The sequence below is a fragment of the Cynoglossus semilaevis genome, chromosome 3, assembly GCF_000523025.1.
Source record: "Cynoglossus semilaevis isolate Cse_v1.0 chromosome 3, Cse_v1.0, whole genome shotgun sequence".
In the NCBI taxonomy this organism is placed as follows: Eukaryota; Metazoa; Chordata; class Actinopteri; order Pleuronectiformes; family Cynoglossidae; genus Cynoglossus; species Cynoglossus semilaevis.
This window is the reverse complement of record NC_024309.1, coordinates 10,643,654-10,658,625: the sequence shown is the minus strand read 5'-3', so window position 1 is coordinate 10,658,625 and position 14,972 is coordinate 10,643,654. Positions and strand designations below refer to the sequence as shown.

General features: G+C 42.9%; 1 protein-coding gene across 3 annotated transcripts in view; it reads right to left on the bottom strand.

Moving 5' to 3' along the window:
- map3k22 (mitogen-activated protein kinase kinase kinase 22) overlaps window positions 1-14,689 on the bottom strand; it is a 38,958-nt gene extending 24,269 nt beyond the window's left edge. Inside the window, exons 1-3 of one of the 3 annotated variants that reach the window (XM_025054545.1) lie at window positions 14,290-14,689; window positions 5,400-5,483; window positions 4,306-4,350 (exon numbers count right to left, since the gene is read on the bottom strand). The gene's annotated coding sequence lies outside the window, so the exon portion shown is untranslated. Of the gene's footprint in view, window positions 1-2,678; window positions 3,618-4,305; window positions 4,351-5,399; window positions 5,484-14,289 lie in introns of those variants that run through there. The other 2 variants (XM_025054544.1, XM_025054546.1) reach the window with 2 other exon arrangements.
- Window positions 14,690-14,972: the final 283 nt, after the last annotated feature.

Genomic DNA, 14,972 nt, shown 5'->3' with positions numbered 1-14,972 from the left:
ATCCAACTCTAACCATGCTGACTCTCCACAGCTACTGCAGACTGGTGCAGACTTTGTCCAAATGGGAATTGTGGTTAACGTCTGTATCCTCGGCTGAAGAACAACAGGATAATTCATGACTTGTTTTACAATATTTTAACGTTGAAAATCTGCAGAAATTACTGTTAACAAAAAGAAGCTGCTGTGACAGTGACGTCCGTGGACAAGTTCAAAATGTTTTTATTCCGGGACATAGCATAAGATGTACTGGGAGTGCAGTAATAGCTGAGCTGGGTGGAGCTGTGCAGGGTACTCCTGTGTCCGAGGTTAGGAATAATCACCTTAGAAGGAGGAACTTTTGAAAGTTTATATAATTATAACAATAATGCGTATGTAATAAAATTGAAGGTTCAAAAACACCTTTTGTCTGAACCGTTCTGTGTGTACCCGCCTATTTGGGTGTGAGATCTTGGTTGGTCGTGGCAGATTATGGGGCTTGAGTGACATAAAGACTCATAAAGGCAGGAATGTGCCACCAATGATTGACGTAGCACGTGTCACACGTCACCTGCAGCCATTAAATAAGACTGTGGTCTCCATTGTTGTGTATTCTTCTGTGCTTCCTTTACAGCTTACTCACTGCTGTGGTAGGTTTCCTTACATTGTGCAAATTATATTACATTTTAACCATACTGTCGAAAAGTTAGCTTTGAGAAGTCTATTAGCTTTCACTACGGGTTTTACAGTATCTTAATATAGCATTTGGATGTGTTAGCTTTTACCTAGCTAACTTATTGCTGTTTTTTTTATCATAATAACCTCTGTCTTTTTACATTTGTAAAAAACATTTAAATTACTTAAGTGTTGTCTTAGCATTTCTGGACTTTTTTTTTTACTACATTTTCACATTTCCATTGATTGTACTCTTCTGGGAACAGCTTTATTACTCTACAGGACTGTTTATCATAAACAGTCAGTGAAGGTGTGTGGCTAACAGACAGGAACTGAGTCACTGTCTCTGCTGTGAAGACCGTCCACAAAGAGCAGGAAGGAACTGAGTCACTGTCTCTGCTGTGAAAACTGAATAAGGCAAAGCTTTAAAGTGGGAATCAGGAAAATAATGGATTTTTGATTGAATCATTCAAGACAAACACAAGAGTCCAGCTCCACTGAGACCGCACTGAAAGTCATCAGCACTTTACTCTTGAATTTACTGATTACGCACACACAAATATACAGCATGTAGTAGTGATTGAATGCTTACAGTAATTCTACAACACTGTCCTCACACATGCCAAATAAATGAGGAAACAATAGGACAAATGTAGAGATAAAAATGGATATGTGTAAATAAATGGATAAGCTGAGAATTAATGTGAAATGCCAATAAATTATAATTTCACTCAAGCCATATATTTAGCTAGCATCAGAATTGTCTATACTAATTAAAACTGTTGTAAAAATGAACTTAAATTACAAGTATGAAAATGTCACCTACTCAACTGTTACCTTATACAGGTGGTTTATCACACATGGTTATAACAAATGTCTACAGTGATGGAGACACAGGACAAAATATTATAATTATAAGGAGAGGAGCTTGGATTGTTTCCCAAGGAAAACGTTACAGTGAGTGCACATCAGGTCATCATCTGCATAGCAGTTCAGGCAGGAGAAACGCAAATAAAAGAAAAGCCCTGAGACAAAAGTCACAACACTGTCTTTGAATCATTAAAAATGTTTAGACTAAACAGACAGACTTCAACCCAGGATCTCATCTTTAAACCATATTTGTACAGTACAAACCAGCTGAACAGGAACGCCGCTCAGGAGGGAATTCTTCAGGAAACCTGAACATGTTTTTATACTGACTCATATTAAAGACAAAGAGTCTGATCATGGTATGGATCTGGGGTTTTAAAGGCCACATCTCCACTGCTCCATGTACACCGTCTGTCACACGAGCTTGGACCTTGGACCACAGCAGCACCCAGCAGACACCGCACCACAAACAAATAACAATTACCAGCAAAATAACAAGATACAAATGTACAGAGGTGGTTTGTGTGTCTAGGTTTATTTTTTAGACGACAAGCGTCCGACTAGAGGCGTCAAAAAAGCATCTTATGAAATCCTCCAAGATCAAACTGTGTTCCATCTTTTTTTTTAATAAATTTCTCATTATTGTTCACATGGTCTGCACAGGCTCACAGCCAGACTTTTGTTGGATTTTTCTGTCACCCCCTGCCCTTAAATAACTGCAAACAACACTTTCACCTTGAGCCCTCTCTCGCTGCCAGTGTCTCTGCTAACAAATGATTCAGCCCAGCCTCCACAGTCTCAGCCAAGGACCCAGAGCACTGGGAGTCAAGGATACAAAACAAACAGTCCCTGTTGCCTGGCTGTGTGTATATCAGAGTGGAGAAGTCTTAATAAAGGCTTGTGGCCTGCGCTGTAACCTTTGGATAATAACACGGAGAGGAGCGGGAGAGCAGTTTGGTGGAGGGGGGCGGTGTGAGTGTGAGAAATGCGTGGTAGTGCACAGAGCCAGGTCTAATGGCAGTCCTAAAAGTGAAGTAATTGCATCAGTTAGGCCTGGTCTTCCAGGCCTGCCAAGCAAAACTGCCGGCACAGTGGAAAGCAACCAGCTCACACACACCAACCACAGACCGCCGCCAGAAACAGACTCACAAACTCACCGCAGGAAGTTTAGGGAAACCTCCGGTCAAATGGACCCCATCCTTTGACCTGTTACTCAGAAAGGATGAAATGCCGGCCTCTGATTTCCTCCGTCTTATGTTGTGTCTTAAATATGACGTGATGATAATGAGATAAAGGGGGAATTCCGAGAGAGTGAAGCAGCAGAGAGAGAGAGAGAGAGAGAGAGAGAGATTTCACAATAGATTGCCCTGCCTTGCATCATCACTCAGTTTATTTATTTATTTATTTATTTATTTTTCCTCCTTGGGCTAAATCTGAGAGCTGTGAAACCAGCAGTGGATGAAATGAGGAACGCAGAAACGTCAGAGGCAGAGAGCTGCGACTGGAGCTCAGGCAGAGGAGCTAGTTCACAGAGCTAACAAAGTGTGTGTAAGGGGCAGAAACCTTCGGTGTTTGTCAGTAAGAGTGCGTGTGTGTGAGTGCAGTGTGTGTATGAGCAAGCCGGGCTGGCTGAATGAAGACAGTGAGGGGATTTCCTGGTGCCGAGAGAAACATCATGGCAAAGGCATCCGGCAGGCTTAGCAGCTGGAGCCAAAAATGTCCTCCCTCTGCAACAGCAACAGCAGCAGCATGGGCCGCTCTCTCTCTCTCTCACACACACACACACACACAAATTCACACACAACACCTATACAAATTGGCTGAACAAACACACACACACACCTTATTGTTTAATCGAAACTGTGATCCGGCTAATTTAAGAGCTAATGTGTGTAATGCTTAGACGGCTTTGGTTAATCTGTCATTAAGAACTGCTGTGCTGTGGAGCAGGGCATTGTGGGTATGTGACAGCACTTGTGCAATTAATGTTCGTGTAAAGTCCACGCTGAGTGTCATTTCATTGAAGGAATGTCTGCAAACAGTTTCACTCCACACCTAAAGGCTGTGGCTTTTCTTCTCCTAGCCTGTACGCTACCTGCTAACATCACCGCCACCATTATGTCACGTCAATAAAAAAAAACAACATTTATATACGAATAGGATAAGATATTATGTCACGTCAATAAAAAAAAAAAACATTTATATACGAATAGGATAAGATAAGAAGTCTATAATTCATCGTTTACAAGTACAAAGATCGCAACGTGCAAGTGTAAAAAAGCATGACAACAAAGAGCTACAGCAGTAGAAGAAAATCCACTTTCCGATATATCTATAGAATTTCATCCCTACTTCCAAGTTTTAGGACCAGTAAAATCTGGACTTTTATTAAGTTCCAAGTTTGTTGATGGGGGACAGATTCATCACCAACAAACACTGTCACCACAAGAGCAGAGCCACGGCCCCTCCATGGATTTACGGCTCACATCTGGATTAAAATGTTGAAGAAAACGTGGAATCTTTGTCCTGGATTTACAGTCAGGCCCCTGAGACTGACCGACCAAACACTCTGTCTGGATAATAGCTGTCATAGCTGTCATAGCTGTCATGTGACAACGCTTTTAAACACATACTTCACTGAGAGAAAGCCCCTGATAACTGCTTTAATGTCCAAATGTACATTTTATCAAAACTTCCTAAAGCTGTTTACAGAAACCCAGCTGCAAACATTTAAAAAGATTTGTTTTTTTATTGACATACACTGTAATAAGATTTGGTGTTTACCTTGTAAGTTCCTGTGCTGCCCTGGTCCATTTTGGAAACCATCATCTAAGGTAGGGGGAAAAAATACACCAAAGTCAGAAAGAACACAAGAACACAATCTTTAAACACAGTTTGACCAAAGAATGAAACACAAATTAAGAGAAAAAAATCTGGTTTAAATATTATGTTATGTCATTAATATTGAAAAAGTTTTAGTTCTTCTTCCAGAACTATAATACGGGGAATTACTCTCTACATTTCACTCATCTCTGGATCCCTGGTAATGTGACCTGGGAGCAGTCCAGGCGCCAGGATTCAAACCGACAATCCTTCCATTACAAGTCTAATCCTAACTTGGTCTGTCAGACCAGAGGAAGATATTGGTTTTTTTATATCAAAGACAACATATTATTTGTATTTCAAAGTTTTACCCTGTGCTGTTTGGTAGTTTAAGTCATTGTACTGATTGTAATTAATCATTTATTAATTTATGAATCATATTAATATGGAGAACATACATGAATGAGAGCACGAGAAGTTAGGAATGACCCTGTTCATGCCGCTGGGTCATGTGCACGTATAAATATAGCACAAGGAACCCATTGTTAGTGTCTATTTTAGCACAAGTACAGTGTAGAGGCTGAGGCGTGTGTGCTGCTGTTGGACACACAGAAGACTGAGTTTCATAAAAATGATTTAATTTTAACTAAAGTAATAATAAATGTAAAAAATAAATGAACTAAGCACTGTTCAGCGCTCTCCTAAGATTGCACCCTGAGACTTTAATATGTCACAGAACTACTGATCTATTCCCAGAGTAACATTTTTATTTTAATATTTTAATATTTGGATGAAACAACAATCTCAGTGCACATTTCATTTTCCATAGTGACCATTACAGAGTCAAACTGTTTAAGTTGTAAACGTCTCCAGAACAAAACATCGAGGTAAACAGGACATGAACCATCTGGAGCTGTTCGTACTTCACTCTTTTTTTATTTAGCCTGTTTAAGGTTTTCCTTCATAATACTGCATTACCGCGGAGGAAATGTTAGCGGCGGTTCCGTTTGTGTATGTTTGCCGTTAAAAGGAACCTGCTTTTGAGTAATACTCACCCATGTTTACTGTCATCATCAGGAAGTGACCCTGTTGAACTTGAGCACGGAGCTCAACTTCTCTCTGCAGGCAAAGCTTTCACCCTGTGACAAAAAAAAACAACATGGTTTCAACATCCAAACAGAACCATTTTCCTTCTTCTCGCTGCATAATATTTATGCCATTGCACAGAAAAACAATGACCAAACAGGATGCAGGTGGTAGTTTAAACACAAAAGTGCCCCCCCCGCCCCCAGCTTCTTCTAATTCATTTAATCTGTATTTAACCAGAACGCTCTCATGTGGTTTATGTGTATTTTTCTGGGAAAAAACAGCTGGTAACTAGGTAAATCTAAATCTTGCTAACGCCTTCGTACATCTCTTTCCTGCCTCTCTCTCTCTCTCTCTCTCTCTCTCTCTCTCTCTCTCTCTCTATCTCTGCCTCTCTGAGAACCACATGTCGGCTGTCATGGAGGAATCTGTCTGTGTGATGATGGAGAGGCCTGTCGTCCTTGAGATGCTGTGGTGTGGCGGTGCAGCAGGTGTGGGACGTGCTTGTTGTTTGCCTAACTGTCAGCCTTAGGTAAAGACCAGAAGAGCTTCAGACACAGAGGACGGCTCCAGTGAGCAGAAAAACGTCTGTCACATCCCATAATGGCGTGTTTTTGCATCTGACACTTTTTTTCTTTTATGCTCCTCTGATGACGGGGAGTAAACAACAGAGGAGGAAAGCCAGCTGTAAAACACTTTCCATAATCCGCGCTGGAGTGTTTAGATACAATAAAGCCATTATTCCTGGTTGTGGAATGATGAAATGTTGATTTCTCATTAGGACGATGGCCGCATCCTGTTATGCTGCCTGCAGATCTGTCTCTCTTTCAAATGCAAGTCGAGCAAAAAGGAAACAGGAACCAGAGATGGAGTGACGGTGCAGAATGTAGAAACAAATGGAAACTAAATACAGAGAACGTTCTAGATTTCAAAAATAAACAGCGTTAAAGTGACTGTAAATCTCTGGGCGCAGAGGCTCATGTTCCAGCGCAGTTGTTATAAAGAGTCTCCAGAGGGATTCATAAAAAGAGCAATCCCCCCGGAATTTTCTGCAAAACTTCATTAAGTCTCTGTTTCACTGTCTGCAGCGTCCACGTTGTCCACCAGTCTGTGTGTTTTCTGCTCGGTGTCTGTGTTTTCTACATGTCTTTCACGGCCCAGCTGGTCAGCAGGGACGGCAGGAGTTTCTGGGCTTCTGGGATTGATTTGAAGCCTAAGGGGCGAGGACCAAGAGTGCACGTTCTTGACAGTTCCAACATCGGGAAACACGTTAGCCACAAAATCCAGTATTCTGAAATCCATTACTTTTTAAATTGTCATTAGTACTGATTATTCCAACAGTGTCACCTCCCTGAGCATACATTACCACACTGAAGCAGGAAGTATTTACTCAGAGTGGAAAGTTCTAGAGAATTGATTCGGTTGCTAACGTTTGACGTCTATCTTTCAATCATAAAACTTTCTGATGTTTGAACTGGAGAGCATTCAAAATGTCAGGACACCAGTGAGTCAGAAAAACACGGGAAGTATAAGAATATTATTATGGCCTGGACCCCCACTCCCACGAATTGAAATACTATTGACAACCTAATAACGTATATTCTTTATCTGTACAAACCACTGTATGAGTTGCTGCCACCTAGTGACTGGAGGCTTGTTATCATTCATGCATTACAGCAGTGATGCACTAACGTCCATGTGCGTGCAATATTCCATTGAAGACTTTCACGCCTCCCCGCCCCCCCGTCCCTCACCACGCCCCCTATTGGGGGCCCGTCCCACTATTTGAGAAGTACTGCACTAGATCAACTCTGACTTTAAGTACATTTTTATGAAGATAATGCCACATTAATTGAGAGGCTGCTGCAGCAGCCTGTCCACACACCCAGTCAGGTCTCCACTCTCCACTAAGTGGAGACACAGCATCAGTCTGTGGTAGTACAGTGCTGGACCACAGGACAGGTGGTCTCCTCCAACCACTTCACCCAGTCCGTTAAGGCCACACACACACACACACACACACCCCGGCACACAGCAGTCGCCTGCTGGCTGCCCGCAAGCCACCAGACGGTTCACCCAGTCCGTTAAGGCCACACACACCCACACACACACCCCCCGGCACACAGCAGTCGCCTGTTGGCTGCCAGCAAGCCACCAGATGGCCCATCTGCTTCACCCCACTGCCCAGCATGAGTCCAGGCTAGTGGTGCCCACTGATCGCACGCCCAATTCTCCCCACGTGTCCTGGCAGGCGGGCGGTGTGACAGCCCAGCTTGTTGAAGATCAAATGCTAATCGCCTCTCGCTCTTGTTGCTCTGCTGCCACACGTCCTCCAACAGGAGACTGTTTGTAACTCGCATAAACTCATTTGTGATGTAAATCACGGAATAAACCGACGGCGCGTCCAACGAGACAGAAGAGGCTTCACTCCACCACTCCGACCAGTATTTCACTGGCAGGAGCCTCTCTTTCGTCACAGTAGGAGCACTGCAGCGAAATGACAAAGCAAGTTAATTAAAAGAGGACAGCAGAGGACGGGATTTCAGACATGGGTTTGTGGGGATTTGTTCACGCCAGACAAAGCACAAGCTCCTCAAACGACACGCAGCCATTTCATTGTTGTTGGAATGATTGGGACGGGAATCACGGCCAAGACTCTGCAGGCACGTATGTGCACATACATTGTCCTCTTTCAGCGCGGTTACATCACTTTCTAACTAAATAAACACAGGCTCTCAGAGGGAAACACCCCCCGCTCCAGAGCTGTGAGCTACTTAGCAGCCTGGTGGCCTGAGCAGTGACCTCATCGATGACATCACTCACGAGGAGTCCCAAAAACAACATCAAAAATCAACGGTCAAACTTCTCAAGTGCCTGTTGGAATCCCTCGATTGCTATTCTCTGGAACAGACCAAAAAAAGGGATGATCCATCAAGAGAATTAAAAAGACCAGTAGGTGGAGAGAACGGGACAGCTGCTGCAGTTTGACTGATGAGGTCAAGGCTGTGCAGAGGATGGAGGTCATGAAAATGATCACAGCAACCTGATCTGTCGAGGGCGAAAATTATGATTCAGAGCAGCGCTTCAGAGACACAAGAAACTTAAACAAACACGTTACGGAGACCTGGTCTGTGGTTTGAAGGGGCAGTGACGGAATCGCACCTTAGTCAAAACCTGATCCATTTGTACTTTATACATGAGTGGAGTGAAACTCAGCGATGACAAATCTAAGTGCTGCCTGTGTTATTAATTTGACTAAAGCTAAGTATAGGCTCCAGCTATGCTTTTGTTAAGCTAAGTCATTTTTTTATTTTTTTTTTAAATTGAAAAGTATACACCCCTTAATTTCATTTCTATATTTTTTATTTTTTTACCGTACAATAGTCAGGGTCTTCAAACTTTAGCTAGGATAAGCTAAACATGCTAACCATTCATTCCATAGCAGGGCGTTAGCAGGAGCTGCAGCCAATTCCAGCAGACGGCGGGCGAGGGCAGAGGTTACAGCCTGGATTGTTCACCAGTCCATCATTCACACTCACATTCACACCTACGGTGAATTAAGAGTGAAACAACAACCTAACACTACATGACTGCATGAGGAAACGACTGTAGTAGAAGTACTCAGAGAAAACTCACACACAGGCACAGAACATGTCAAGTCATCGTCAACTGCCACCAGGAAATCAAATATTGTTGATCTTCTGGCTGTTAGGCAAGACCACCAACCACTGCACCCTGTGATTAAACAGCACCACACAGTATATGACTCAGACCTTTATGATTTGTGAGATATCAGCGTTACGATCAAAGGCGTGACTGTCGTCTAGGTACGACAGTCTGAGTATGCAAATGTTGCACAGGAAACACCAGTAATGAGTAAAACACTGAGGTGAGCGACTGTTTTTAAAGGTCAACGGCGGGGGTGACCTGTTCACTGAACTATTGCCAAGACGGCGCGGTGGCCTCCCCACATGAGTCAGAGCGTTTACACGGACTGATTCTGGGAAGTAACACAATACTCTGTCCTGCTGCACACACACACACACACACACACACATGCAGAGCCCACTGTGGCCTTACACTGTGGGGATGCAAGGGTTTTTGGGTGAGGAAGGGAGCGTGTGGGTGGGAGAAATGTCACACCACGTGGGGCTTTTGGCGCTGATTTATCATCACAACCTTGGCCCCCTCAACGTTGTTTTTTTATCCGGGGGCTTATTCTGCTGAGAGGAGACTGGGGGCTTTTTTATGGAAGAAATAGATGAAAAACACATTGGGACAATTCGTGCCATCGTCTTGTTCATAGTCCACGTTGACGTTCATGTTAAAGGAGGTTGTTATAAGAACATCATTCGTGACCATCAATGAACTCTTCTAATCAATGAAGTACTGAATAAAAAAACAAAACAAAATCCCAAAATAAAATGACTTGTTTTTCAGACTGACTATGATTCGACTCAACAACAACCTGAACGGATCTTCCCAGCTTTAACAGAACTAATGTGATGAAGAAGCAGTTGTCTCTGTAACATGTGTCTTCTGAAACGTGTCCCCACCCAGTGGGTGTACCAGCGTGGACAGTCAGATACTCAGATGACACCGCCACTTTTCACCAAGAGTCTGAACCAGATTAACATTTGTCCACAAAGTTTCCTGTTTTTCATCTTGTCAATAAAATGCATTTTATAACAAAATAAATCAAAGCTCCACAAAGATTGTTAAAAACGAAGAATTAAGAAATTAAGGCTGAAACTAGTAAAAAAAGACAGTAATTAACCAGTGATAAACCAGTGATAAAGTCACTGATAAACTTTCTTTAACACTGAAGTCCATTCATGGTGGAAAAGTCAACATCATTGTTGTCAGCAAATTTTTTTTTTAATTTTTGGTTTAAATTTCCATCCGTGTCATTCTGTATGGATTACAACAGATTTGTGACTTCTTGCACAACGACCAGTCTGTTCCTCTTCCTTAACTCAACTGACTGCCCAGAGAAGGTGGTGGCGCTGTTCGCGCCCAGTCACCGCAGACAACATGGACTCCACAACACCTCCACTAAAAATAGACAAACTGAAGGAGCCATCGTCCCGACGTCCAACCCCATAAATCCTCTGCTCAGATCACATGGGCTGCATTCTCCGCCGCAGGAGGAATCTCAGCACAATCTGCCGACTAAGCTGTTCTTCCCATTATGTTGGTGACATGCTATTACAAGCACATCCATTCACCGTGTTCCTGCGCCTGAACGCAGACACACACGCTTACGGACGTGGGCCTGTTACACAAGACGGAACGTCAAATGGAACAGCTGTGGCTGAGGAGGAGACAAGAATGTAGTTCTGCCTCAGCGCTGAGACATTTATACCACAAGTACCAGAGTCAGTGGAGTACCAGGGCATGTATTTTACACGGGCATGTACACACACCGTACTTGTCCTGGTTGAACTCTGTACACACACCGTACTTGTCCTGGTTGTTACTGCGTGACCTCGTCTGCCTGTGTGTTCTCATTCTGTCCGTCCTCGCAGACTCTGCTGCTGATGGCATTGTCCTTCCAGCCTGTGCAGACAAAGCCCAATCAGGACAACTTCCTCTCTTGGTCTTCTGGCAAGAAGAGAGGGGTGGAGGTGAGGGTGGAGGTGGAGGTGGAGGGGGTTGTCTTTGCTGCAACTCAGAAATCAGCAGATTCCCCGCCTCCACGCAGCACGCCCTTGTTGACCAAACAAAACCCAGATTTTCTTCTACATACAAAATGAGGTCATTAATCCAGCGGTGTCCACCGGCGGCGCTGTCAGCCGTTGGTGTTGAACGTCATCCTGGGTGTGTCGCAGCCCTCTTGGAACACCTGCCTTTGTGCAGTGCCAAACTTTTCAGTTTCACAGCTCATGAGCTGCAGCTCTTCTACTTGACTCCCTCGGGAGTCCAGTCTCGGTTTGACCTCTGACTGAGAATCACAGATTCATCTTTGTGAAGCTGCAGCATTTTTAACAGGAACAATGAACGAGACTTTAGTTCCACATGACAAATGAAAATACAATGACACGCAGAACAATCTCACCGAGTTGGAGAGGATTTGACCCGTGTTTCCTTTTTACATAAACTGTGGTTTCCATCTGGTCGATCTTTTACACAGGTCTGATGGTTGGACAGAGAGCTGTCTCACTGACTGCTTCTTTCATCACTGATCTTTCTACAGTCCTGTTGAATGGATTTCTGCTCGTCTCCTTGACCATCAATCTTTCATGCTTCAGCACAGCAAACTATTCTCCATCCTTAACATCGTCTGTGTAAAGTCAGTGCCACAGCACACCAATAAAACACAACAAGTAAAAAGGACTACACATATTCAACATGGGGTCCGTGGACCCTAGTTATATATTATGGTGTGTTCGTACACACCACTTCATGGAAACACATTTATAAAATATCTGAAGAATGACAAGAGATCTCTGCTCCATCTCTTCCTCTAAACTGAGGAAGAGTTTCTACAGAACCCAAAACGTTGGCGTTATTTCACCACACTGTTTCCAGTATATTATTAATGCTGTTGTTGCTACACAAAGGAAACAATGCTATGATTTGTCAGAAATTTAGAAAGCAAGCTCAACAACAGTTGTGCACTGACAAACCTGAGATCAGTGAGTCTGAAACATGACATATGCTTGCAACAAATGGTCCACAGAACAATTAGAGGCAGCTATTTTATCATAGCATATCTCACCAATTACAAATGCCTCTGTGCCTGCTCAAGATCAAAGAGCATCAAACCTCAGATAGTTTCGCATTTCTGTCATTGAAAATCACAAGCTTAAGTTGTAAATTTTGCAAAAGGTCGAATATAAGAACCACGACACAGCTGTCATTGAAAATCATAAGCTTAAGTTGTAAATTTTGCACAAGGTCGAATATAAGAACCACGACACAGGGCATTTCCTGGAAAGTACAAAAGTATCTTTTCTTACTTCAGAAATTCTTCCTCAAGCATGAATTTTGTCATTGTCTATTTAAGTGTATCTATTCTACAGAACTGTTTTGAGTTTGACCGTAACCAAGCAACCACTAAAACAGACCTCAATAAAGGGAGGACAATCTGTGTGTCTAAGTGAGTAACAATAACCTTCGACCCACAGGCCTGTAGTCAGTGGGAGTCTGGCGAGTGTTCATGCTTCTGTGAAGTCAGCACTGATAGCATGACTTCACACTCAGTGAGTGGGAGGGGCCAGAGGTCACAATCCTACTGATGAAGAAGTAAATAAGCAGCAGAAGAGACGACGCAGCATCGTCCTGAAGGTCCGTACGAAGTAGATTTAAGTGGTTAATTAACAAATAGTCAATTAAAGTAGTATCTGGGTGGCACTTTTTCTTCCAAGTATGATAAAAACCAAAGTTTTCAACAAATGACAGGATACTTTTTAAGGTCTCAAGGAGATGCATCATAATTATTTTAATTCAGCTTCAGCAATGAATCACTGCTAATGTCTGCGGCTGGCATTCCCGATGTGGGATCCAGGCCCATAATCAGGAAAAATGGATGGTTTAACTTGAGGCACACCAACTGTATCTGTGGACACTTTCCATTTGACAGTTTGACTCTCACTTTAAGGCTATTTCTAAGACCCCGGGGGGTCGTGCCAACCTGCGGATACAGTCATCAGTCAGTTTGCTGCTCAGACTCTGCTGAGTGCACTTCATATTGATTTGAATTGATGAAGAGGGCAGCCTCATCAAAATCTAATTTGGCAGAGCGTCTCAAAGGTCTGTCAACAGGGGGATGTATGAGCTCAGCGGTGGTCGAAGCTGTGCAGCATCTGAGCAACATCTGAGCAGCGTCCTCATCACCTTCACTACAGTAATGACCCTCACTGAACACTGAGTAAAGGGACAGGGATGGACCTAGAAATGGGCGAAGAAAAACAATGAATCGTGGGAAGGAATGAGGAGGTTTTTTTGGGCAGGGGCTGAGGATTCCTGTTTTAACTGACCACTGTGAATCACAGAGGTCTGGAATACTGAGCTGGAAAAAAAAACCTCTGAGAGGATGAATGAGTGCAGCAGCAGGGATGACAGTAACTTTCCAGTACCTCCAATTTTAGCCATTTTCACAGTTTCTCACAGTGAAAGGAACCACATGAAATGAATGCAAGCCTTTATTTCCAAAGACTGGACCCAGAGCCGTGTCAAAGGTGGGGACATTTATATGGACCCTCAGCAACAACAGGTCTTTAGTTAAGATTCATCGCTTGCAAACACACAATTCTAGTGATTTATTCTAATCATGATGTGAATTATTCCGATGTCTGATTTTGTACAGTAATGGCAAAAAGTTCTTATCCATCTTTTACAGCCCAATCCTAAAAGATAGTGAACATAAGGCCCATATATGGGGACATACCACAGACATGTCTCCAGTCAGACACTGGTTCCATTAACAACTATTAACACTAGAGTGTCCATTCAACCTAAGTCCTTAACGGTGAGACGTTACTGACATCTTCTCACTGTAAGGCATTAACCCCTACCGCTATTCCACCATGTGGCTCTAACAACGCAATAATAAATTGGATAACTTGAATCGTCGCCTAAAAAAGTGATAAAGTTTCCGAAACAATGCATATAATTATCATCTTCCATGTATTGTCAACTTGAAATATATATTTGGATTGGTGGATGGAAAAAAAGCTATTTTTTATTTGTGCAAGTACATTTTCAGAATAAACATAAAACACGTATATGGGATAAATAAATAAAAAGTCACCTCATAATTACCGGAAATCGAAATGCAAATTACTTTTTCAACGCCATATGAACTTGAATAATCCCAACGAATAAATGAGTTAAGGACAAAAACAGGCCTCTTACCTTGTTATCTATCCGACTCCATGTTCTTGTTGCAGAGATTCTAAGTGTGGACTAATGAATTATAACTTTTATAATCAGAGAAAAACGGCTGTAAAAATCCAAATGCATGCAAATCAATGTCTCCAAAACACTGGTTGTGTTGTCCGGAAACTGCGCTTTCTCTGCACTCAGGCGCCCCAGAATTACCAACCAAATATTTTTATAAAGGCCCTTAAAAGCTCTTCTTTTTCGTCTCCTCCAGGTGCATTTAATCCTCCGCTGTGCTTCACGCAAGGGAATAAAGTGCAGCGGTCTTCGTCTGCTGCGTCCGTGTCTCAGGGTACAGTGTAAAGTTTTTCACCCAGCGCTTCCTCCGTCTCTTCTCACTCTACACTGAAGCTCAAGCTGTTCCCCTGAGCTGCGCCTCTGACGTCAGCAGCGACGTCAGTACCAGGAAGTGCTGACGCTCCATCAGACACGTAACAAAAAGTAGAAACCACCGCCACGCAGTGGTCAATCGCCGGTAATACAGCTTCAAAAAACAAAACAGCTAATAGTTAAACGGCTTTCTTTTCTTGTCTCTCAACACAGCTAATAACAGTTAAACGGCTTTCTTTTCTTGTCTCTTAAAGCTTATGTCACTTACGTAACAATTACAAACGTGTTTTTTTTAGTTCATAGTTTTAGATTAGGCTAAAATACAC